Genomic DNA, 23782 nt, shown 5'->3' on the forward strand with positions numbered 1-23782 from the left:
TGCTAAGAATACAAGCCTGCAACACCATAACCAGTAAAAAGACAGTCTTTTTTAAAATGATAAACAAAAATCAGACTTACCTCAGAAGGCATCTTGACACAGGGTGTCATGACAGTTACAGATGTCTTAGAAACATGTAAATCTGGCGAAAGAAAAAAGGTGGTATACAAAACTTAGAACAGTTTGCTCCACTTCTTTTTATAGCATCATTGTCCTGATACAGTGGGACTCATAGACTCAAAAAACTCTTTTCTAGGTCTGAGACCAGGACTAGAACTGGGTACTTGATGCTTTTGCTCTTTGGTAACCCTCTACTGACTAAGCCATGCCTCCAACCCCACAAAATTTTCTTTCCTTGGGCCCCAGAAGCTTCCTGAACTAGCAGGTGCACTATTTATAGTTCTAGGATTCCCTATGTGCAAGAATCACCTGAGACAGCTAAAAACAAAACAAAACAAGTTGATATCCTGGAAATTAGAATTCAGTGCCTTTGAATGAGATCCTAAAATCTGCTCAGTGGTCACACCAAAGGCAAAAATGTCTGCCTGAGATCTGGCCAAGCTTGGAAACAGCATCTGATTTAAGTTTACAAGGCTTTAAGGAATTAATCAAAGGGAGAAAGAGCTCCCCTGCCTGTTCCCCTGTCAAGTTTGGGTATATATAGTGCAAGCAGGTTACCACTAGGGGGAGACATAGAGCTAACAAATTATAAATGGCTGGGAATTTTTCTTTTTCTTCACTTGACAACTTAAAATGGTTTCACCTACAATTTCTACAGAAAGAGACAGGGAAGAGCCTGGGGAGGGAGGAAAAATGTACTTAAACTGTATGAGGAAATGATATTAGTGTGTAATCTGCATAAAGATTTCTCTCTCAGTCACTGTAGGGGAAAAAATGTTCAGCCCAAGTAACGTGAGCTTCAGTTTTTTAATTTATATGAGGAGACAAAGATTTTCATTAAACTGAAGAGGTCTTCTGATTTCTCTCTTGCATTCTGAAAGTTTCACAATACTTGTCCTATCTATAATTACCCTTGCAACTGAGTGTTTTTCAATAGTTCTAACCAAAATTTGTGTTCCACTAGGTGTGGTATGGGGAATGCAGTAGGCAGGCTATGCCATTTATTAATTTACTTAAAAAAAAATTTCTGGGTGGTGGGGAGGTACTCAGGGCCTTCGGGCGAACCATGCCTTCTGCTCTATTTTGCCCTGGTCTTTTTTTTTTTTTTTTTTTTTTTTTTTTTGCTAGTCCTGGGTCTTGAAATTAGGGCCTGAGCTTGGCTTTCTCCAGGCTAGAGCTCTACCACTTGAGCTACAGCTCCACTTCCTGCTTTTTCCATGTATGTAGTACCAAGTAATTGAACCCAGCTCTTTGTGCGTGCAAGGCAAGCACTCTACCCCTAGGCCAAACTTCCAGCCTTGGGCTGGTTGTCTTTATAACAGTGTCTTGCTTCCTGTCTTGGAGTGTTCCTGCCTATCTTCAGGGGCCAATGTTCCTGCGATCACAGACACAAACCACACCAATGCAGCCAGCTTCTCTCTGTGGAGTCCCCCCTAACTTTTCTGTTCCAGCTGGTCTAGCATAAGGGTCCTCTGAACCTCAGACTCCCTCATAATTTGGGATGACAAATACTTGACACTTCACTCAGTGGTGGGGTATGGTGGGTGGGTCTCTAGCTAACTTTTCGAGCTCCAGCTGGCCACAACCCAAGATCTTCTTATTCTCAGCTTTCCAAGGAGCCAGGATTACATGTGCCGGATTAAAGCTTTTTCTCTATCATGTGTAGCAAATATTGCTACCTACCTGTCAGAAAACTATCAAGGGAAACTCAAAGGAAGGGGTGACATTGTCCAAAAGAGAAATGTATGCATTGCCTGTATTATGAAATTACAATCAAGGGCCACCTTATTTTAGAAAAAGAAAACCATCTCTCATTCCACCATTCTCCACTGAAGTTTTCTTAACCCATCCTTTCTAGTCCCTATTCTGGGGGAGGGGGGATCCTCTACAAAATCTCACCCAAGGGTGTTTTCTTCTCTGAAATTCCACCATTGGAGATTCAAATTAGGTAAGAAATGTTGAGAAGGACCTAAAATTCTTTACTTTTACCTCCAATTTGCCAACATTAAGACATTCATTCTCTACCTTGAATATTCCCTTTTTTTAAAGTCTAATGTCAGCATTTCACTAGAAAAAGTGACATAAAAGAAGAGGTAAGGAAAATAAAAGATTGTTCCTAGGGTTTGAATGCCAAACTGTGGGTACTGGAGAGTACAAAAGAAAAAGAAGACAGATTTTTAAAGAAAGGTGTAGGAGGAAAAAGGGCAGAGAAAGAAGGGTCCTGAGGAGGAAGAGAATGGACAAAACAACAACCCACAAAGTAAAGCCAGGAGCAGGTAGATATGCCTAGAACCCTAACTACTAAGGAGGGTAGAGATCTGATTACAAAAGCTTAGGGACAACAAGCACACAGATCCTGAGTTCAAGGGCCAGACAGGAAAAAAAAACCCACCACAATGTATACATGTGTAAAAATATCACATTGAGTCCTACTAGTCTGTACATTTAATATGCATTAAATTGTGAACAAAGCTACTTTAAAAGAGGTATAACAACTGGGAATCAAAGAAGTCAACGGAGCTGCCATAGGTCATCTTGGAACTTAAGTGTTTTAGACACAACCATTTCCAATCTACTCGCCTTAAAAATCTGTCATAGCGGCTGGGAGTTTGACCTCGTGGTAAAGCATGCATGAAGGATACCACATATACATAGAAAAAGCCAGAAGTGGTGCTGAGGCTCAAGTGGTAGAGCTCTAGCCTTGAGAAAAATCCAAGGACAGTGCTCAGGCCCTGAGCTCAAGCCCAGGACTGGCAAAAAAAAAAAAAAGATTATCTGTGGATGTCTCCAGATTGCTCTGGGAATCCACTTTGCACCCGCTGAACAGGATCCTTGGTCCTGGAACAAATGTTCCCAATTAAGGTGGGCCATCTCAGCTGCAGGGGCAAAATCTTCCTTTTCCTGATAGAGCACTTACGGAGCGTATATTATGTGGTATTATAAGTTCTTGGGGGTGAGGGGCTCTAACAGGTTTTAAAAAATGTCTCCTGCACAGTAAAGGTGGGGGCGGGGCCAGTGGTTCACACCTGTATCCAACTACTCAGGGCATTAGGTTTGAAGACAGACTCAAAATCTGAGGGGCTTCAATTGACCAGGAAAAAAAAAATGTCAGAAGTGGAGCAGGAGGAGGAGTGGGGGAGCTAAAGGGGAGCACCCAGGCACTGAGTTCAAACCCCAGGACCGCCCCCCCTGCAAAACAAGAACAGAATGCTAGAAGGAAAGGGATGTGAGTGAGAAAGGCAGTTCAGCAGGGGAATCCCAAGGGGGGAGGGGTTCTGAGGAGGGAGGGTCCTGAGGAGGAGGTCCTGAGGTGGAGGAGGTCCTGAGGAGGAGGAGGTCCTGAGGAGGAGGTCCTGAGGAGGAGGTCCTGAGGAGGAGGAGGTCCTGAGGAGGAGGTCCTGAGGAGAGGGGGTCCTGAGGAGGAGGAGGTCCTGAGGAGGAGGTCCTGAGGAGAGGGGGTCCTGAGGAGGAGGAGGTCCTGAGGAGGAGGTCCTGAGGAGGAGGTCCTGAGGAGGAAGAGGTCCTGAGGAGGAGGTCCTGAGGAGGGGGTCCTGAGGAGGAGGGTCCTGAGGAGGAGGAGGTCCTGAGGAGGAGGTCCTGAGGAGGGGGTCTGAGGAGGAGGTCCTGAGGAGGAGGAGGTCCTGAGGAGGAGGTCCTGAGGAGGAGGAGGTCCTGAGGAGGGGGTCCTGAGGAGGAGGTCCTGAGGAGGAGGTCCTGAGGAGGAGGTCCTGAGGAGGAGGAGGTCCTGAGGAGGAGGAGGTCCTGAGGAGGAGGTCCTGAGGAGGGGGTCCTGAGGAGGAGGGTCCTGAGGAGGAGGAGGTCCTGAGGAGGGGGTCCTGAGGAGGAGGTCCTGAGGAGGAGGTCCTGAGGAGGAGGAGGTCCAGAGGAGGAGGTCCTGAGGAGAGGGGGTCCTGAGGAGGAGGAGGTCCTGAGGAGGAGGTCCTGAGGAGGAGGTCCTGAGGAGGAGGAGGTCCTGAGGAGGAGGTCCTGAGGAGGGGGTCCTGAGGAGGAGGGTCCTGAGGAGGAGGAGGTCCTGAGGAGGAGGTCCTGAGGAGGGGGTCTGAGGAGGAGGTCCTGAGGAGGAGGAGGTCCTGAGGAGGAGGTCCTGAGGAGGAGGAGGTCCTGAGGAGGGGGTCCTGAGGAGGAGGTCCTGAGGAGGAGGTCCTGAGGAGGAGGTCCTGAGGAGGAGGAGGTCCTGAGGAGGAGGAGGTCCTGAGGAGGAGGTCCTGAGGAGGGGGTCCTGAGGAGGAGGGTCCTGAGGAGGAGGAGGTCCTGAGGAGGGGGTCCTGAGGAGGAGGTCCTGAGGAGGAGGAGGTCCTGAGGAGGAGGAGGTCCTGAGGAGGAGGTCCTGAGGAGGAGGTCCTGAGGAGGAGGAGGTCCTGAGGAGGGGGTCTGAGGAGGAGGTCCTGAGGAGGAGGAGGTCCTGAGGAGGAGGTCCTAAGGAGGAGGGGGTCCTGAGGAGGAGGTCCTGAGGAGGAGGTCCTGAGGAGGAGGTCCTGAGGAGGAGGTCCTGAGGAGGAGGAGGTCCTGAGGAGGAGATCCTGAGGAAGAGGTCCTGAGGAGCAGGAGGTCCTCAGGAGGAGGTCCTGAGGAGGGGGTCCTGAGGAGGAGGGTCCTGAGGAGGAGGAGGTCCTGAGGAGGAGGTCCTGAGGAGGAGGAGGTCCTGAGGAGGGTCCTGAGGAGGAGGTCCTGAGGAGGAGGAGGTCCTGAGGAGGAGGTCCTGAGGAGGAGGAGGTCCTGAGGAGGGTCCTGAGGAGGAGGTCCTGAGGAGGAGGAGGTCCTGAGGAGGGGGTCCTGAGGAGGAGGTCCTGAGGAGGAGGAGGTCCTGAGGAGGAGGTCCTGAGGAGAGGGGTCCTGAGGAGGAGGAGGTCCTGAGGAGGAGGTCCTGAGGAGGAGGTCCTGAGGAGGAGGAGGTCCTGAGGAGGAGGTCCTGAGGAGAGGGGGTCCTGAGGAGGAGGTCCTGAGGAGGAGGAGGTCCTGAGGAGGAGGTCCTGAGGAGGAGGAGGTCCTGAGGAGGAGGTCCTGAGGAGGAAGAGGTCCTGAGGAGGGGGTCCTGAGGAGGAGGTCCTGAGGAGGAGGAGGTCCTGAGGAGGAGGTCCTGAGGAGGAGGAGATCCTGAGGAGGAGGAGGTCCTGAGGAGAAGGAGGGTCCTGAGGAGGAGATCCTGAGGAAGAGGTCCTGAGGAGGAGGAGGTCCTGAGGAGGAGGTCCTGAGGAGGGGGTCCTGAGGAGGAGGAGGTCCTGAGGAGGAGGTCCTGAGGAAGAGGTCCTGAGGGGAGGAGGTCCTGAGGAGGAGGTCCTGAGGAGGAGGTCCTGAGGAGGGTCCTGAGAAGTAGGAGGTCCTGAGGAGGAGGTCCTGAGGAGAGGGGGTCCTCAGGAGGAGGAGGTCCTGAGGAGGAGGGTCCTGAGGAGGAGGTCCTGAGGAAGAGGTCCTGAGGAGGAGGAGGTCCTGAGGAGAGGGGGTCCTGAGGAGAGGGGGTCCTGAAGAGGAGGTCCTGAGGAGGAGGAGGTCCTGAGGAGGGTTCTGAGGAGGAGGTCCTGAGGAGAGGGGGTCCTGAGGAGGAGGTCCTGAGGAGAGGGGGTCCTGAGGAGGAGGTCCTGAGGAGGAGGTCCTGAGGAGAGGGGGTCCTGAGGAGGAGGTCCTGAGGAGAGGGGGTCCTGAGGAGGAGGTCCTGAGGAGGAGGTCCTGAGGAGAGGGGGTCCTGAGGAGAGGGGGTCCTGAGGAGAGGAGGTCCTGAGGAGGAGGTCCTGAGGAGGAGGTCCTGAGGAGACGGGGTCCTGAGGAGACGGGGTCCTGAGGAGGAGGTCCTGAGGAGGAAGTCCTGAGGAAGAGGTCCTGAGGAGGAGGAGGTCCTGAGGAGGAGGAGGTCCTGAGGAGGAGGTCCTGAGGAGGAGGTACTGAGGAGAGGGGGTCCTGAGGAGGAGGAGGTCCTGAGGAGGAGGTCCTGAGGAGGAGGGTCCTGAGGAGGAGGTCCTCAGGAAGAAGTCCTGAGGAGGAGGAGGTCCTGAGGAGGAGGTCCTGAGGAGAGGGGGTCCTGAGGAGAGGGGGTCCTGAGGAGGAGGTCCTGAGGAGGAGGTCCTGAGGAGAGGGGGTCCTGAGGAGGAGGTCCTGAGGAGAGGGGGTCCTGAGGAGAGGGGGTCCTGAGGAGAGGGGGTCCTGAGGAGAGGGGGTCCTGAGGAGAGGGGGTCCTGAGGAGGAGGTCCTGAGGAGGGGGTCCTGAGGAGGGTCCTGAGGAGGAGGTCCTGAGGAGAGGGGGTCCTGAGGAGGAGGTCCTGAGGAGAGGGGGTCCTGAGGAGAGGGGGTCCTGAGGAGGAGGTCCTGAGGAGGAGGTCCTGAGGAGAGGGGGTCCTGAGGAGGAGGTCCTGAGGAGAGGGGGTCCTGAGGAGAGGGGATCCTGAGGAGAGGGGGTCCTGAGGAGAGGACGTCCTGAGGAGGAGGTCCTGAGGAGGAGGTCCTGAGGAGAGGGGGTCCTGAGGAGAGGGGGTCCTGAGGAGAGGAGGTCCTGAGGAGGAGGTCCTGAGGAGGAGGAGGTCCTGAGGAGGAGGTCCTGAGGAGGAGGTCCTGAGGAGACGGGGTCCTGAGGAGAGGGGGTCCTGAGGAGGAGGTCCTGAGGAGGAGGTCCTGAGGAAGAGGTCCTGAAGAGGAGGAAGTCCTGAGGAGGAGGAGGTCCTGAGGAGGAGGTCCTGAGGAGGAGGTCCTGAGGAGGGGGTGCTGAGGAAGAGGTCCTGAGGAGGAGGAGGTCCTGAGGAAGAGGAGGTCCTGAAGAGGGGGTCCTGAGGAGGAGGTCCTGAGGAGGAGGAGGTCCTGAGGAGGAGGAGGTCCTGAGAAGGAGGTCCTGAGGAGGAGGAGGTCCTGAGGAGGAGGTCCTGAGGAGGAGGTCCTGAGGAGAGGGGGTCCTGAGGAGGAGGTCCTGAGGAGGAGGTCCTGAGGAGGAGGGTCCTGAGGAGGGTCCTGAGGAGGAGGTCCTGAGGAGGAGGAGGTCCTGAGGAGGAGGTCCTGAGGAAGGTCCTGAGGAGGGTCCTGAGGAGGAGGTCCTGAGGAGAGGGGATCCTGAGGAGGAGGTCCTGAGGAGAGGGGGTCCTGAGGAGAGGGGGTCCTGAGGAGGAGGTCCTGAGGAGAGGGGGTCCTGAGGAGAGGGGGTCCTGAGGAGAGGAGGTCCTGAGGAGGAGGTCCTGAGGAGGAGGTCCTGAGGAGGGGGTCCTGAGGAGGGGGTCCTGAGGAGGAGGTCCTGAGGAGGGTTCTGAGGAGGAGGTCCTGAGGAGAGGGGGTCCTGAGGAGAGGGGGTCCTGAGGAGGAGGTCCTGAGGAGGAGGTCCTGAGGAGAGGGGGTCCTGAGGAGAGGGGGTCCTGAGGAGAGGAGGTCCTGAGGAGGAGGTCCTGAGGAGGGGGTCCTGAGGAGGGTCCTGAGGAGGAGGTCCTGAGGAGAGGGGGTCCTGAGGAGAGAGGGTCCTGAGGAGGAGGTCCTGAGGAGGAGGTCCTGAGGAGAGGGGGTCCTGAGGAGGAGGAGGTCCTGAGGAGGAGGTCCTGAGGAGGGGGGTCCTGAGGAGGAGGTCCTGAGGAGGAGGTCCTGAGGAGGAGGAGGTCCTCAGGAGGAGGTCCTGAGGAAGAGGAGGTCCTGAGGAGGAGGAGGTCCTGAGGAGGAGGTCCTGAGGAGAGGAGGTCCTGAGGAGGAGGTCCTGAGAAGGGGGGTCCTGAGGAGGAGGTCCTGAGGAGGAGGTCCTGAGGAGGAGGAGGTCCTGAGGAGGAGGAGGTCCTGAGGAGGGTCCTGAGGAGGAGGAGGTCCTGAGGAGGGTCCTGAGGAGGAGGTCCTGAGGAGGGGGTCCTGAGGAGGAGGTCCTGAGGAGGAGGAGGTCCTGAGGAGGGGATCCTGAGGAGGAGGTCCTGAGGAGGAGGAGGTCCTGAGGAGGAGGTCCTGAGGAGAGGGGGTCCTGAGGAGGAGGTCCTGAGGAGGAGGTCCTGAGGAGGAGGGTCCTGAGGAGGGTCCTGAGGAGGAGGTCCTGAGGAGAGGGGGTCCTGAGGAGAAGGTCCTGAGGAGAGGGGGTCCTGAGGAGAGGGGGTCCTGAGGAGGAGGTCCTGAGGAGAGGGGGTCCTGAGGAGGAGGTCCTGAGGAGGAGGTCCTGAGGAGAGGGGGTCCTGAGGAGGAGGTCCTGAGGTAGAGGTCCTGAGGAGGAGGAGGTCCTGAGGAGAGGGGGTCCTGAGAAGGAGGTCCTGAGGAGAGGGGGTCCTGAGGAGAGGGGGTCCTGAGCAGGAGGTCCTGAGGAGAGGGGGTCCTGAGGAGAGGGGGTCCTGAGGAGAGGAGGTCCTGAGGAGGAGGTCCTGAGGAGGAGGTCCTGAGGAGGGGGTCCTGAGGGGGGTCCTGAGGAGGAGGTCCTGAGGAGAGGGGGTCCTGAGGAGAGGGGGTCCTGAGGAAGAGGTCCTGAGGAGGAGGTCCTGAGAAGAGGGGGTCCTGAGGAGGAGGTGTTGAGGAGAGGGGGTCCTGAGGAGGAGGTCCTGAGGAGGAGGTCCTGAGGAGGAGGTCCTGAGGAGAGGGGGTCCTGAGGAGGAGGTCCTGAGGAGAGGGGGTCCTGAGGAGGAGGTCCTGAGGAGAGCCGGTCCTGAGGAGGAGGTCCTGAGGAGGAGGTCCTGAGGAGGAGGAGGTCCTGAGGAGGAGGTCCTGAGGAGAGGGGGTCCTGAGGAGAGGGGGTCCTGAGGAGGAAGAGGTCCTGAGGAGGAGGTCCTGAGGAGGAGGTCCTGAAGAGGGTCCTGAGGAGGAGTTCCTGAGGAGAGGGGGTCCTGAGGAGGAGGTCCTGAGGAGAGGGGGTCCTGAGGAGGAGGTCCTGAGGAGGAGGAGGTCCTGAGGAGGAGGTCCTGAGGAGAGGGGGTCCTGAGGAGGAGGTCCTGAGGAGGAGGAGGTCCTGAGGAGGAGGTCCTGAGGAGGAGGTCCTGAGGAGGAGGTCCTGAGGAGAGGGGGTCCTGAGTAGAGGGGGTCCTGAGGAGGAGGTCCTGAGGAGGAGCGTCCTGAGGAGGACGTCCTGAGGAGGGTGGTCCTGAGGAGGAGGTCCTGAGGAGGAGGAGGTCCTGAGGAGGGGATCCTGAGGAGGAGGTCCTGAGGAGGAGGAGGTCCTGAGGAGGAGGTCCTGAGGAGAGGGGGTCCTGAGGAGGAGGTCCTGAGGAGGAGGAGGTCCTGAGGAGGAGGTCCTGAGGAGGAGGGTCCTGAGGAGGGTCCTGAGGAGGAGGTCCTGAGGAGAGGGGGTCCTGAGGAGAAGGTCCTGAGGAGAGGGGGTCCTGAGGAGGGGCGTCCTGAGGAGGACGTCCTGAGGAGGGTCATCCTGAGGAGGAGGTCCTGAGGAGGAAGTCCTGAGGAGGAGGAGGTCCTGAGGAGGTGGTCCTGAGGAGGAGGACCTGAGGAGGAGGTCCTGAGGAGGAGGTCCTGAGGAGGAGGATGTCCTGAGGAGGAGGTCCTGAGGAGAGGGGGTCCTGAGGAGGAGGAGGTCCTGAGGAGGAGGTCCTGAGGAGAGGGGTCCTGAGGAGGAGGTCCTGAGGAGGAGGAGGTCCGGAGGAGGAGGTCCTGAGGAGGAGGAGGTCCTGAGGAGGAGGAGGTCCTGAGGAGGAGGTCCTGAGGAGAGGGGTCCTGAGGAGGAGGTCCTGAGGAGGGGTTGAGGATGGGGTCCTGAGGGGAGGGTCCTGAGGAGGGGTTCTGAGAAGGGGGTCTGAGGAGGAGGTCCTGAGGAGAGGGGTCCTGAGGAGGGGTTCTGAGAAGGGGGTCTGAGGAGGAGGTCCTGAGGAGGAGGTCCTTAGGAGGGTTTCTTGAGGGGAGGATCCTGAGGGGAGGGTCCTGAGGAGGAGGTCCTGAGGAGGGGGTCCTGAGGAGGAGGTCCTGAGGAGGAGGTCCTGAGGAGAGGGGGTCCTGAGGAGAGGAGGTCCTGAGGAGGAGGTCTTGAGGAGGAGGTCCTCAGGAGGAGGTCCTCAGGAGGAGGTCCTGAGGAGGGGGTTCTGAGGAGGAGGTCCTGAGGAGGAGGTCCTGAGGAGAGGGGGTCCTGAGGAGGAGGTCCTGAGGAGAGGGGGTCCTGAGGAGAGGGGGTCCTGAGGAGAGGAGGCCCTGAGGAGGAGGTCCTGAGGAGGGGGTCCTGAGGAGGGTCCTGAGGAGGAGGTCCTGAGGAGAGGGGGTCCTGAGGAGAGAGGGTCCTGAGGAGGAGGTCCTGAGGAGGAGGTCCTGAGGAGGAGGTCCTGAGGAGAGGGGGTCCTGAGGAGAGAGGGTCCTGAGGAGGAGGTCCTGAGGAGGAGGTCCTGAGGAGAGGGGGTCCTGAGGAGGAGGAGGTCCTGAGGAGGAGGTCCTGAGGAGGGGGGTCCTGAGGAGGAGGTCCTGAGGAGGAGGTCCTGAGGAGGAGGAGGTCCTCAGGAGGAGGTCCTGAGGAAGAGGAGGTCCTGAGGAGGAGGAGGTCCTGAGGAGGAGGTCCTGAGGAGAGGAGGTCCTGAGGAGGAGGTCCTGAGAAGGGGGGTCCTGAGGAGGAGGTCCTGAGGAGGAGGTCCTGAGGAGGAGGAGGTCCTGAGGAGGAGGAGGTCCTGAGGAGGGTCCTGAGGAGGAGGAGGTCCTGAGGAGGGTCCTGAGGAGGAGGTCCTGAGGAGGGGGTCCTGAGGAGGAGGTCCTGAGGAGGAGGAGGTCCTGAGGAGGGGATCCTGAGGAGGAGGTCCTGAGGAGGAGGAGGTCCTGAGGAGGAGGTCCTGAGGAGGAGGTCCTGAGGAGGAGGTCCTGAGGAGGAGGTCCTGAGGAGGGTCCTGAGGAGGAGGAGGTCCTGAGGAGGGTCCTGAGGAGGAGGTCCTGAGGAGGGGGTCCTGAGGAGGAGGTCCTGAGGAGAGGGGGTCCTGAGGAGGAGGTCCTGAGGAGGAGGTCCTGAGGAGGAGGTCCTGAGGAGGAGGGTCCTGAGGAGGGTCCTGAGGAGGAGGTCCTGAGGAGAGGGGGTCCTGAGGAGAAGGTCCTGAGGAGAGGGGGTCCTGAGGAGAGGGGGTCCTGAGGAGGAGGTCCTGAGGAGAGGGGGTCCTGAGGAGGAGGTCCTGAGGAGGAGGTCCTGAGGAGAGGGGGTCCTGAGGAGGAGGTCCTGAGGTAGAGGTCCTGAGGAGGAGGAGGTCCTGAGGAGAGGGGGTCCTGAGAAGGAGGTCCTGAGGAGAGGGGGTCCTGAGGAGAGGGGGTCCTGAGCAGGAGGTCCTGAGGAGAGGGGGTCCTGAGGAGAGGGGGTCCTGAGGAGAGGAGGTCCTGAGGAGGAGGTCCTGAGGAGGAGGTCCTGAGGAGGGGGTCCTGAGGGGGGTCCTGAGGAGGAGGTCCTGAGGAGAGGGGGTCCTGAGGAGAGGGGGTCCTGAGGAAGAGGTCCTGAGGAGGAGGTCCCGAGAAGAGGGGGTCCTGAGGAGGAGGTGTTGAGGAGAGGGGGTCCTGAGGAGGAGGTCCTGAGGAGGAGGTCCTGAGGAGGAGGTCCTGAGGAGAGCCGGTCCTGAGGAGGAGGTCCTGAGGAGGAGGTCCTGAGGAGGAGGAGGTCCTGAGGAGGAGGAGGTCCTGAGGAGGAGGTCCTGAGGAGAGGGGGTCCTGAGGAGAGGGGGTCCTGAGGAGGAAGAGGTCCTGAGGAGGAGGTCCTGAGGAGGAGGTCCTGAAGAGGGTCCTGAGGAGGAGTTCCTGAGGAGAGGGGGTCCTGAGGAGGAGGTCCTGAGGAGAGGGGGTCCTGAGGAGGAGGTCCTGAGGAGGAGGAGGTCCTGAGGAGGAGGTCCTGAGGAGAGGGGGTCCTGAGGAGGAGGTCCTGAGGAGGAGGAGGTCCTGAGGAGGAGGTCCTGAGGAGGAGGTCCTGAGGAGGAGGTCCTGAGGAGAGGGGGTCCTGAGTAGAGGGGGTCCTGAGGAGGAGGTCCTGAGGAGGGGCGTCCTGAGGAGGACGTCCTGAGGAGGGTGGTCCTGAGGAGGAGGTCCTGAGGAGGAGGAGGTCCTGAGGAGGGGATCCTGAGGAGGAGGTCCTGAGGAGGAGGAGGTCCTGAGGAGGAGGTCCTTCGGAGAGGGGGTCCTGAGGAGGAGGTCCTGAGGAGGAGGTCCTGAGGAGGAGGGTCCTGAGGAGGGTCCTGAGGAGGAGGTCCTGAGGAGAGGGGGTCCTGAGGAGAAGGTCCTGAGGAGAGGGGGTCCTGAGGAGGGGCGTCCTGAGGAGGACGTCCTGAGGAGGGTCATCCTGAGGAGGAGGTCCTGAGGAGGAGGTCCTGAGGAGGAGGAGGTCCTGAGGAGGAGGTCCTGAGGAGGAGGACCTGAGGAGGAGGTCCTGAGGAGGAGGTCCTGAGGAGGAGGATGTCCTGAGGAGGAGGTCCTGAGGAGAGGGGGTCCTGAGGAGGAGGAGGTCCTGAGGAGGAGGTCCTGAGGAGAGGGGTCCTGAGGAGGAGGTCCTGAGGAGGAGGAGGTCCGGAGGAGGAGGTCCTGAGGAGGAGGTCCTGAGGAGGGGGTCCTGAGGAGGGGGTTCTGAGGGGGGGTCCTGAGGAGGGGTTGAGGATGGGGTCCTGAGGGGAGGGTCCTGAGGAGGGGTTCTGAGAAGGGGGTCTGAGGAGGAGGTCCTGAGGAGGAGGTCCTTAGGAGGGGTTCTTGAGGGGAGGATCCTGAGGGGAGGGTCCTGAGGAGGAGGTCCTGAGGAGGGGGTCCTGAGGAGGAGGTCCTGAGGAGGAGGTCCTGAGGAGAGGGGGTCCTGAGGAGAGGAGGTCCTGAGGAGTAGGTCCTGTGGAGGAGGAGGTCCTGAGGAGGAGGACCTGAGGAGGAGGAGGTCCTGAGGAGGAGGTCTTGAGGAGGAGGTCCTCAGGAGGAGGTCCTCAGGAGGAGGTCCTGAGGAGGGGGTTCTGAGGAGGAGGTCCTGAGGAGGAGGTCCTGAGGAGAGGGGGTCCTGAGGAGGAGGTCCTGAGGAGAGGGGGTCCTGAGGAGGGGGTCCTGAGGGGGTGTCCTGAGGAGGAGGTCCTGAGGAGAGGAGGTCCTGAGGAGGAGGACCTGAGTAGGAGGTCCTGAGGAGGGGGTCCTGAGGGGGGGTCCTGAGGAGGAGGTCCTGAGGGGAGGGTCCTGAGGAGGAGGTCTGAGGAGGGGGTGTGAGGAGGAGGTCCTGAGGAGGAGGTCTTGAGGAGGAGGTCCTGAGGAGAGGAGGTCCTGAGGAGGGGGTCCTGAGGGGGGGTCCTGAGGAGGGGTTGAGGATGGGGTCCTGAGGGGAGGGTCCTGAGGAGGGGTTCTGAGAAGGGGTTCTGAGGAGGAGGTCCTGAGGAGAGGAGGTCCTGAGAAGGAGGACCTGAGTAGGAGGTCCTGAGGAGGAGGTCCTGAGTAGGAGGTCCTGAGGAGGGGGTCCTGAGTAGGAGGTCCTGAGGAGGAGGTCCTGAGTAGGAGGTCCTGAGGAGGGGGTCCTGAGTAGGAGGTCCTGAGGAGGGGGTCCTGAGGAGGAGGTCCTGAGGAGGAGGTCTTGAGGAGGAGGTCCTCAGGCGGAGGTCTTGAGGAGGGGGTCCTGAGGAGGAGGTCCTGAGGAGGAGGTCTTGAGGAGGAGGTCCTCAGGCGGAGGTCCTGAGGAGGGGTTCTTGAGGGGAGGATCCTGAGGGGAGGGTCCTGAGGAGGAGGTCCTGAGTAGGGTGTCCTGAGGAGGGGGTCCTGAGGGGGGGGTCCTGAGGAGGAGGTCCTGAGGGGGGGTCCTGAGGAGGAGGTCCTGCGGAGGGTGTCCTGAGGAGGGGGTTTTGAGGGGGGGGTCCTGAGGAGGAGGTCCTGAGGGGGGGTCCTGAGGAGGGGTTCTGAGGAGGGGGTCCTGAGGGGAGGGTCCTGAGGAGGGGGTCTGAGGTGGGCGTCTGAGGAGGAGGTCCTGAGGAGAGGGGTCCTGAGGAGGGGTTCTTGAGGGGAGGATCCTGAGGGTAGGGTCCTGAGGGGAGGTCCTGAGGAGGCGGGTCCTGAGAGTGGTCCTGAGGATGGGGTCCTGAAGGGGGGAGGTCCTGAGAGGGCGTCTGAGGACGGGGGTCCTGAGGGGGGGTTCCTCTGGGGAGGGGTTCCCGGGCTTCGCTGTCACCCACCTCGGCAGCTGCTGGACCCCGGCTCCGGCCTCACGGCGTCCCAGGGCGCTGCCCGCAGCGGCGGAGGCTGCGGCCCCCTCCGCCCCCGGCCCCCTTCGCCCCCGGCCCCGTCCCGCCCCCCGGCTCCGCACCTGTTGCTCGGGCCCCGCGCGGCCCCTCGCAGCTCCGGTGTCACTAGAAGACCTCTCGGCCGCTCCCCCGCGGCGGAGCCGGGGTGGCGAGGGGAACCCCGGGCCTCCGCCGCCCCCTGAGCGGACGCACGCGGGCCCGCGGAGCCGCCGGGCTGCCCGCCGTTTCCTAGACAGCCGCGCTCGGGGGCGCGCCGGGCGGGGGCGCGCTCGCGGGGGGTCGGCCGTGCCGACGAGGCCGGGAAGAGCCGCGCGCGCGCCCGAGCCCCGCGCGGCGGCCAGAGCGCAGGCGCGGCCCGGGGAGCCGCCGGCGCGAGGCCGCGCGGGAGCGCGCGCCCCCAGCGCGGTGGGCGGAGGGAGCGCGGGGCCGCCAGGGGCCGGGGAGGGGGCGGAGAGGGGCGCCCCGGAGCAGGCCCGGCCGGGCCGCCGCGGAGCAGCGCACGCGAGCCCGGGGCACAGGTACGCGTCCCCGCCGCCGCCCGCGGCCGGGGCTCCGGGGCCGCGCTGCGGGGGTCCCGCCGGCCGGGGCGCAGCGCGGGGGGCTGGGGCGCGGCGGGACCCGCTCGGGGAGTGCGGGGGGCGTGCGGGGGGTGCCGTCCGGCCGCTGACCTTCCCACCCCGCCCCGGAGAGCGCAGGGTTCGCGTCCCGCCAGGACCCGGCCCCGGTCCCGGTCACATGCTGCTTATTTATTTATGACTGCAAACTGCCCGGGGTTCGGGTCCGGTGGACGGACGGACGGACGGGCGGATGGACAGACAGGCGGACGGCTGGCCGACTGACCGCCGCTCGGAGCCTCCGCGTGCCATTTTGCATGTAGCACTGGCACTGGGGTGCTGGTGTAGGAGGGGAGTGTAGCGGGGTGTCGGGGCGATTTGGGGGTGCCGTGTAGTAGAGTGTGGAGATGGTGGGGGGGAGCTGTGTATCTAGATGTGGCGCTGGGGGAATGCTGCGTCTCGGGGTGTGGAGATTTGGGGTGCCGTGTAGCCGGGTGTGGGTGAATTTGGGGTACAGGTGGAGGGGTGATTTGGAGGTGCCGTGTAGGAGGGATGGGGATCGGGGTGCGGTGTGGTGGGGGTGGAGGTGTGGGGTGGCGTGGTTTGGGGGGAACCCCGATCGCGGGGTCACGAGCCCGCGGTCGGTGCCCAGAAATCCCGCACCGGAGGGCTGGCGGCCGGCGGGTCGTGACCGCTTCCTCCCCCGAGGGCTCTCCCCGCGTGTCCGTGGAAGAGGTGTCGGGTTTGGGGGGTGACCGCCAGGCCCGAATGTCGGGGTGCCACCCTCCGGGAAGAGCCCCCCCCGCGTCACCCCGGGAGGCCCCGACCCGAGGCCCGCGCTCCCCCCCCCCGCCTGGGCCCCCCCGATAACCCCAGCACTGGCCACCTGTTGGGAGTGGACCCCAGACTCCACCCCAGATTCCTCCCCGCACCTCCGGGGTGAGGGGCTGACCGGCCCCCTGCAGGGCCCCCCAAACCCTGTCTTCTTCTTACACGTTGGCTTGGTTGGGGTTTCTTTGTAAGAAATAAAAGGCACCGAGGATCGGGTGCTGCCATGGTCTGGATTGGAATTCCGAGTCTGTGTATAGCTGTTCATCTTGTTTCCTAATTTCTCTTCAGTGTCTATTACCTGTTTCCCAGGCTTGGCAGGAAAAAGTAGGGAAATAGGAGCCATTTATAACTGCTTCCCTTTTCCCCTTCCCTCCCCCCCATCCCAAATAATACTATTGTGAAAAATAAAACAATTAGCACTAGAGGAATAAGAATACACACGGTGGTCACAAGATATTGGGTGTGACAGCCAGGCTGAGATGTGGTATCTGTTATGAGGAGACGTTTAGGGTCACCCGGGACGGGCTCGGGAAATCTCACCACAAACCTGAAAGGTTCACCGTTGAGGATGGAGAAACTGAGGCTGAGAGACTGAGAAGGGTTAACCGATTTTACCCAAGGTTGTGCAGTCAGGGGCAGAAGAAAAAAAAAAAAAAGAAATAAACTCAGCTGATTGTGTCTGGGGGAACAATGTAAAAGAAGGGTGACCTCCACATCTGATTTGATCCATCTACCTTTTTATTAAAACCTGGTTTATGCATGAGCACAGTGGCTAAGATTTGATTGTCTTCACGCCTACTTTGTGGCAGTTGACCCCCCCCCCCATCATGGGGCTTGAACTCAGGGCCTGGCAGCTCCATTTCTGGCTAGAAATGGTGGTCCATTCAAGAGTCTCATGGCCTTTCCTGTCCCAGCTGGCTTCAAACTACAAACCTCAGATCTCAATCTCCTAAGTAGCTGGGATTTTGTGTGAGCCACAGGTGCCTGGCTCAACTTTATGTCATTTTAAGTAGAAGAAATTGATGGTATAAATGGGAGATTGGTGAGATTTTTTTTAAGGTGACACCGAACCTAGTAAAAGAAAAATTGGGAATGGGGGTGTGGAGCCAAGACATTCTTCTGCACAATTGTTCCATGTAAGCAGTAAAGTTCAAAAAGTTGTTTCACTCTCAGTTTAAACCTACAAAGTATATACAGTTCAGGCAGAATGAATCATTCACATTTTTTCCTACATCTTTATTGCTCAGTACAACATTTTCTAGTCTCAATGCCAGTTATCACAAACATTGGCATCATACTGTACGTGTATGTATACATATACACATGCCAATACTGGGATGTTAGCCTTAGTTGGTTCTTTAGTCTTTTTTTTTTTTTCCTCAAGGATGCTGCTTTACTACTTGAGCCACAGCTCCACTTTGGCTTTTTGCTGGTTAATTGGAATAACAGTCTCATGGACTCTTCTTCCTGGGTTGGATTCCAATCACAATCCTCAGATCTCCATCTCCTAAATAGTGTAGGACTACAGGTGTGGACCCCTGGCTTTAAATAAAACATTTGTGTGCATGCGTGTGTGCGTGCGTGTGTGTGTGTGTGTGTGTGTGTGTGTGTGTGTGTGTTGGTACTAGAGCTGTCGCCCTTTTGTGTGAACTCTGTCCTGGAGTAAGACTCCATACCAGCCATGGAAATTGAGCATTCTGCTGTCCTTGGTCAAGCACACCACCAGACTTGCCTTGGGGTGGAACATGAAGGCTCAGAGCAGAGGGGAGGCACAGAGACCCCAATTGTGCCAGGAAGGAGTTGCCCGGAACAGCAGTTCCTACAGGGGCCAGAGAAGCACAGGAGTCAGGTGTTGCTGAGCCATCCTAGAAATCTGAGAAACAGCCTTGGATTGGCAGTCATCAGTGACCTTTGCAGCTTGTGTTTCCAGAGACAGGAGAGGCAGTGAGAGACGTGACAGAAGCCAGAAGCCTGGGTTAGACACTGGTGGCTGCTACCATTCATCCTAGCTACTGAGATCTGAGGATCACTGATTCAAAGCCAGCCTGGGCACAAAAGTCTGTGATACTCTTACCTCCAGTGAATCACCAAAAACGTTGGAAGTGGTGTGACTCAAGTGATGAAGCACTAGCCCAGAGCAAAAGGCACAGGGACAAGCGCACCTAGGCCCTGAGTTCAAGCCCAGGACCAGCACACACACACACACACACACCCCTCTGTTCTGGCATTCTGGGTTGGCATGGGAAAGATAGGAGGTGTTTTTCAGCAGCAGCTACTTTGCCTTGAGGTCATAAATTTTCCTTCTCACTTTAGCAACATTGAGAATCAGGCTCTCTGAGATTAGCATTTGGGGTCAGGTGATTCTTTGTCATTTGCCCATCCTGAGCCTTGTAGGTTGTTTAGAAATATCTGCAGATGCCTGTCTCTAAGCCCCTCCCCCTTAAATATCTCCAGAAATTGCTGTGTGTACCCCTGGGGGGAATGCAAAATCACCCCACAAATGACAACCACTACTTCATAGGCTCAGGCAACCCAGCATCTTCTCCATCTGTGGAACTTGTAGAGTTTTGATCAAATGAAGATTTGTAGTCCACATAAAAGATAAATATGCAGATTACATTATGTTTAAAATACAGATTAGAGTATATCATAAATAAGGAGACATAAATAAAATAGCTATACAAGCCATCTAAACTCCTAAAGGACTTGGAGATCTGGATGCAACAACATATTTCAGATACTATTATTACTTTTATTATGATTATTTTGGCTTTGTATTTTGGAACATCAAAGACCAAAAGGCCTATCATAATAAGCATTTTTTTGCTAGTCCTGGGGCTTGAACTCAGGGCCTGGGCACTGGCCTTGAGCTTTCTCAAGGCTAGCACTCTACCACAGCACCACATCTGGCTTTTTCTGAATCCAGGGCTTTGAGCATGCTAGGCAAGCATTCTACCACTATGATACACTCCCAGCTCCAGTAATAAGTACATGAAACCAAGACAGTGCATCTTCCTTGTGGTTCATCCAGAAGGTTGCCATCTGAAGATCAAATTTCAAATCCAGGGGTTGGGACTTGTGTGGCTCTGTTGGCAGAGTACCAGCCAGTGAGCAAAAGCTCCAGGTACCATTTTTGGCCATGACTACTAACATTTGTTGGCTTTATCCATCAAAACCAAAAGAAGAAAGTAAAACAGACTTCCAGCCCCCAAATCAATGTTCCATTATGAAGGGACAAAAACTCAAAAGCATGGAAGTTTGTGTCCCATCTCTCCCTGTCTTTTTGCTTCCAAATATCTTTTTATTTTATTTTGGCCAATCCTGGAGACTGAACTCAGAGCCTGAGCTCGGTCCTTAGTCTTTGTCAAGGATAGCGCTCTACCACTTGAGCCATAGTGCTACTGCCGACTTTTTCTATGAATGTGGTATCGAGGAATCGAATCCGGGTCTTTGTGCATGCTAGGCAAGCACTCTACCACTAGGCCAAATTCCTGGCTCCACTTCCAATTTCTTTTCCTATTTATTAATTTTGTTTTCTTTCTGGCCATGGGGTTTGAACTCTGGGCCTGGGCACTGTCCCTGAGCCCTTCAGCTATTGCTCTACCACTTGATCCACAATGCCATTTCTGGGTTTTCTGGTGACTTGTTGGAGATAAGAGTCTTGTGGACTTTTGTGCCCAGGCAGGCTTTGAACCATGATCCTCAAATCTCAGCCTCCTGAGTAGCTAAAATTACAGGCGTGAGCCACCAGCCTGGGCACTGTCCTTCTGTCCTTGAACTTTTGTACTCAAGGCTAGGGCTTTACAGATCTCAGCCGCCTGGGTGCCTAGGGTTATAGGCATGAGCCTGCAGAGGTTTTTCCTTTTGGCAATTTTTCCAGATTAAGCTCACCACAGGGAACTGGGTTCCGTAGGCCTGCTGTGTCTCTGGGGCTGCTTTTTTCTCCCATAATTTCAAGTGAGGTTGGGTTCCATTGGACATCATTTTGTGATTTAGCTATCCCACCCCTTGGAAATCATGCAGTGCCTGAAGCCAGCGGGACAAAAATAATTCACACATCGAGCTGGCTTTCCAAATTATCCTTTCATTCTATCTGTCAGGAGGGAAGAGCACAAATCGAATGGCATTTGGCAAGAGAAACACCTTGCATGGTCTGAAACACTTATTATGCTACAGGAAGCATTGTAGCTTGGTCCGTGTCAAACCATGCCACATTATCCAGTGACACAGCACAGATAGAATTTTTGCAATAGAACAATCGGCTGGTGTCAAACACTGTAGCAGCCACAATTGCACTGCCATAGCTCGAGGCCTGTTGGTTATGTTTCTGTCTTGTGGCCTTGACCATATTTAGCAAGAAGCTTCAGGGCGGGGGTGGGGGGAGTCATAGCTGGTGACACTCAGCGTTTGATTCTGGATTTTGTTTTTAGTCAAATACTATTGCCACAATAGATATGTTTTGTAAACAACTTCTAAGATACTTTTATCATATAAGCAATACAATAAAAAAATCACACAAAAGCAATAGATACTTTTTATTCTGTTTGTCATGGAACTTTAATTCATGGGGCCTGGGCTCTGTCCCTGAGCTTCTTTGTGCTCAAGGCTCATGTGGTAGAGTACTAGCATTTTAGTGGTTCATTGGAGGTAAGAATCTCATGGGACTTTCTGCCTAGGCTGGCTTCAAACCAAGATCCTCAGCTCTCAGCCTCCTGAGTAGCCAGAATTACAGGCATGAGCTACCAGCGCCTGGTTTAGATAAATTAGAAATAATACTTGTGTTTGTTTCAGTGCTGGGGTTTGAAATTAGAGCCTTGCACTCTTGCTTAGCTTTTATCACTCAAGGCAGAAGCTCTACCTCTTGAGCCACAGTTCCACTTTAACTTTTTGCTGGTTAAGTTGAAGATAAGAGGCTCTCAGATTTGTCTACCTGATTAGGCTTTGAACTATGATCTGTGATGCTCGAGTAATCCTATTCCTATAGATCTTAATTATATACTTTTATACTAACCCTTTCAAACATACTCATATATATGTATATAAATATATTTGTGTGAATGATTTTTTTAACTTTGAAAAAAAAAGTTTTATTAGCTTACATTAGTTATGAGGGAAGATTTCATTTTTACATTTCCCACACATTTACAATGGATATATGTCTGAATGATTTTTCAATTCCATTTAATTACGGTTAGAGACCTAAAGCATGCACGTTGCCACTTTAACTATGTTAAATGTTTAGTTTTCTTAATTATATTCATATTCATGTAAAGCCATCACCACCAAAGCTGCAACTCTGTACCCACGAACACTACCTCTCTATATTATATTTTATAATAGGCTTTAGTATCTCATGTGTTTGGTTTTCATAACTTGCTGAGGACAGAATGCTGGTGGGGAAGACAGAGAGGGAATTTTCAGAGCCTCAGACACCACACTGAAGATTTTGCATGTCATAAAAATCATGGGGCATGGAAATTTCATAGCAAATCGAGGGCCAAAGAGTGACATGACCGCGTTTATTCTAGGTCAAGTGGCTGCAAGATAGGCACCTGTGTCTGGGGAAAGCAGGATACAGAAGAGTTCACCTCAGTAATTGAGGTGAAAAGATAATAGCAGACAGGCTCACGCCTGTCATCCTAGCTACTCAGGAGGCTGAAATCCGAGGATCTAAGTTCAAAGCCAGCTCAGGCAAGGAAAGAGAATGAGAGTCTATCATCAATTAAGTGTCAAAAACAAACCAGAAGTGGCTCTGGCCCTGTGGGTCAAGTGGTAGAGTGCTAGTCTTCGTATGTATGTATATGTGTGTGTGTGTGTATGTGTGTGTGTGTTAGTCCTGGGGCTTGAACTCAGGGCCTGAGCACTGCTGTCCTTGAGCTTTCTCAAGAGCTCTACCACTTGAGCCACAGCACCACTTCCAGCTTTTTCTTTTTTTTTTTTTTTTTTTTTTGCCAGTCCTGGGCTTGAGCTCAGGGCCTGAGCACTGTCCTTGGACTTTCTCAAGGCTAGAGCTCTACCACTTGAGCTTTAGCACCACTTCAGGCTTTTTTCTATGTATGTGGTACCAAGGAATCGAACCCGGGTCTTCATGCATGCTAGGCAAGCACTCTACCACTAGGCCAAACTCCCAGCCCCCACTTCCAGCTTTTTCTGTGTATGTGGTATTGAGAAATCAAACCCAAGGCTTCTGCATCCTAAGCAAGCATTCTTCCACCAGGCCACATTCCTGACCCCAAAAGAATGCTAGTCTTGAGCAAAAAAGCTTAGGGGCAGGCCCTGAATTCAAGTCTCAGGACACACATACAAGTGGGTACCACCAGTGGCAATGGGGGCCAGTAGATAGATTCTGAATCTGTTTTGCTGACAGCGCCCATGTTAGTTGGTGATGGATTGGATGTGGGATGGTAGAGGAAGAGGGAGGTCAAGATTGAACGCAAGGTTCTTTTGTCTAGACGACTGGTAGGATGGAATTGCCATGGACTGAGGTGGAGATAGAGGAGGAGCCGGTTATAAATGGAAGAAAATGAAGAGCTGTGTTTCAGTCGTGTTACATTTTCCAGTTTATTAAGGAGCTAATTGCAGATGTCAGGGAGACCACTGGATATACAAGCTCAGCAGAAAAGATGGGGCTGGAGTTAGATGTTTTAGAGGCATTTGTGGGGAAGTGTGTAAGCTATGTGATTAAATGAGGATTACCCAGGCCCTGGAAGAAAGGGCAGATGGACAAACATCCAGGTACTAAGGAGGCTGACATCTGAGGATCTAAGTTCAAAGCCAGCCCAGGTAAGGAAAGAGCATGAGAGTCTATCATCAATTAAGTGTCAAAAACAAACCAACCAGAAGTGGCTCTGGCCCTGTGGGTCAAGTGGTAGAGTGCTAGTCTTTGTGTGTGTGTGTGTGTGTGTGTGTGTGTGTGTGTGTGTGTGTGTGTGCAGAGAGGAAGGGGTCAATAAACCTTAGTGAAGGAAATGCTTCTCTCCTCCAGTGAGAGGAGAGGAAAAATCAGGTGTTGCAGGCTCCCAAAAGCCAAGCAAAGAAAGTGCGTCAAAGAAAAATTGTGCCGGGTTGTGTGGCTGCATGATCAAGACCCATGCCCCAGGAAAGCAGGATGCAGAAAAGTTGTTTGGAGACTCAGTAATTGAGGTGAAAGGATGAATGGTCGTCAGGTGCTGATGCCCCACCTGTAATCCTCGCTACTCATGAGGCTGAGATCTGAGGATCATGGTTCAAAGCCAGCCCATGCACTAAAAAGTCTGTGAGACCCTTCTCTCAATTAATCACCAGAAAACCAGAAGTGGCGCTGTGGTTCAAGTCAGTAGCCTTGAGCTGAAGAGCTCAGGAATACCACCCACAACCGACAAAGAAAAAGGAAAAGAAAGAAAAAGTGTGCCTTTTCCTTGTCACCCTGGCTACTCGGGAGGCTGAGATTTGAGGATCAACATTTGAAATCAGCTGTGCGGGGAGCGGGGAGTGCAGACAAATTGAAGAGACTCTCATCTCCCATTAACTACCAAAAAGGGCAGGAAGTAAAACTGTGGCTCAAGTGGTGGATTGCCAGTCTTGAGGGGGGAAAAAAAAAAAAAGCTAAAGGACAGGAACCAGACCCAGCACAAAGACAAAGAGAGAAGGAGGGAGAAGGTGAGGGAGGAAGGAAGGAAAACAAGGTGGGGGGGTGAGAGAGGGAGGGGGGATTGAGTGACAGTGGTGTCTAAGTGTAGACACTAGTCTTTGTCAACCTAATGATCTGATAGTTTGGGACTCCAGTCAAGCAACTTGCCTTCTTTTTGTTTTTGGGCTCAGGGCCTGAGCACTGTCCTTGGTCTTTTTCAAGGCTAGAAGAGCTCTACCACTTGAGCCACAGCACCACTTCTGCCTTTTTTCTATGTATGTGGTACTGAGGACTCAAAGCTGGATCTTCGTGCATGCTAAGCAAGCACTCTACCACTAGGCCAAATTCCTGACCCCTCCTTCATTTTGTTTTAATAATCGGGCCAATACATATCAGACATTTTCAACTACATTAGGTGTCCAAGACCGAGCTCTTGAGTCGTGTGACTCTTAGAACTCTGTTCTGTGTTCACATGCATTTTGAACTTGGGGCTATGTGTGTGTATATCTATCTATCCATCTCTATATCCACAGAGATATATACATATGTGGATAGATATACTTTTTGTGTGTGCCACTTCC

The 23782-nt window shown here is 55.7% G+C and overlaps 2 protein-coding genes across 3 annotated transcripts in view; one reads left to right on the forward strand and one right to left on the reverse strand.

The window, feature by feature from the left end:
* Nrg4 (neuregulin 4) overlaps positions 1 to 14337 on the reverse strand; it is a 54438-nt gene extending 40101 nt beyond the window's left edge. For both annotated transcript variants that reach the window (XR_016533151.1, XM_090321329.1), the window contains exons 1-2: positions 14270 to 14337; positions 81 to 142 (exon numbers count right to left, since the gene is read on the reverse strand). The gene's annotated coding sequence lies outside the window, so the exon portion shown is untranslated. The remainder of the gene's footprint in view (positions 1 to 80; positions 143 to 14269) is intronic.
* Positions 14338 to 14650: 313 nt separating this feature from the next.
* The window catches only part of Tmem266 (transmembrane protein 266), a 51147-nt gene continuing 42015 nt past the window's right edge, over positions 14651 to 23782 (forward strand). Inside the window, exon 1 of the mRNA XM_090321492.1 lies at positions 14651 to 14725. The gene's annotated coding sequence lies outside the window, so the exon portion shown is untranslated. The remainder of the gene's footprint in view (positions 14726 to 23782) is intronic.

The sequence above is a fragment of the Megascapheus bottae genome, chromosome 30 (assembly GCF_031878675.1).
Source record: "Megascapheus bottae isolate mThoBot1 chromosome 30, mThoBot2.hap1, whole genome shotgun sequence".
Taxonomy (NCBI): domain Eukaryota; kingdom Metazoa; phylum Chordata; class Mammalia; order Rodentia; family Geomyidae; genus Megascapheus; species Megascapheus bottae.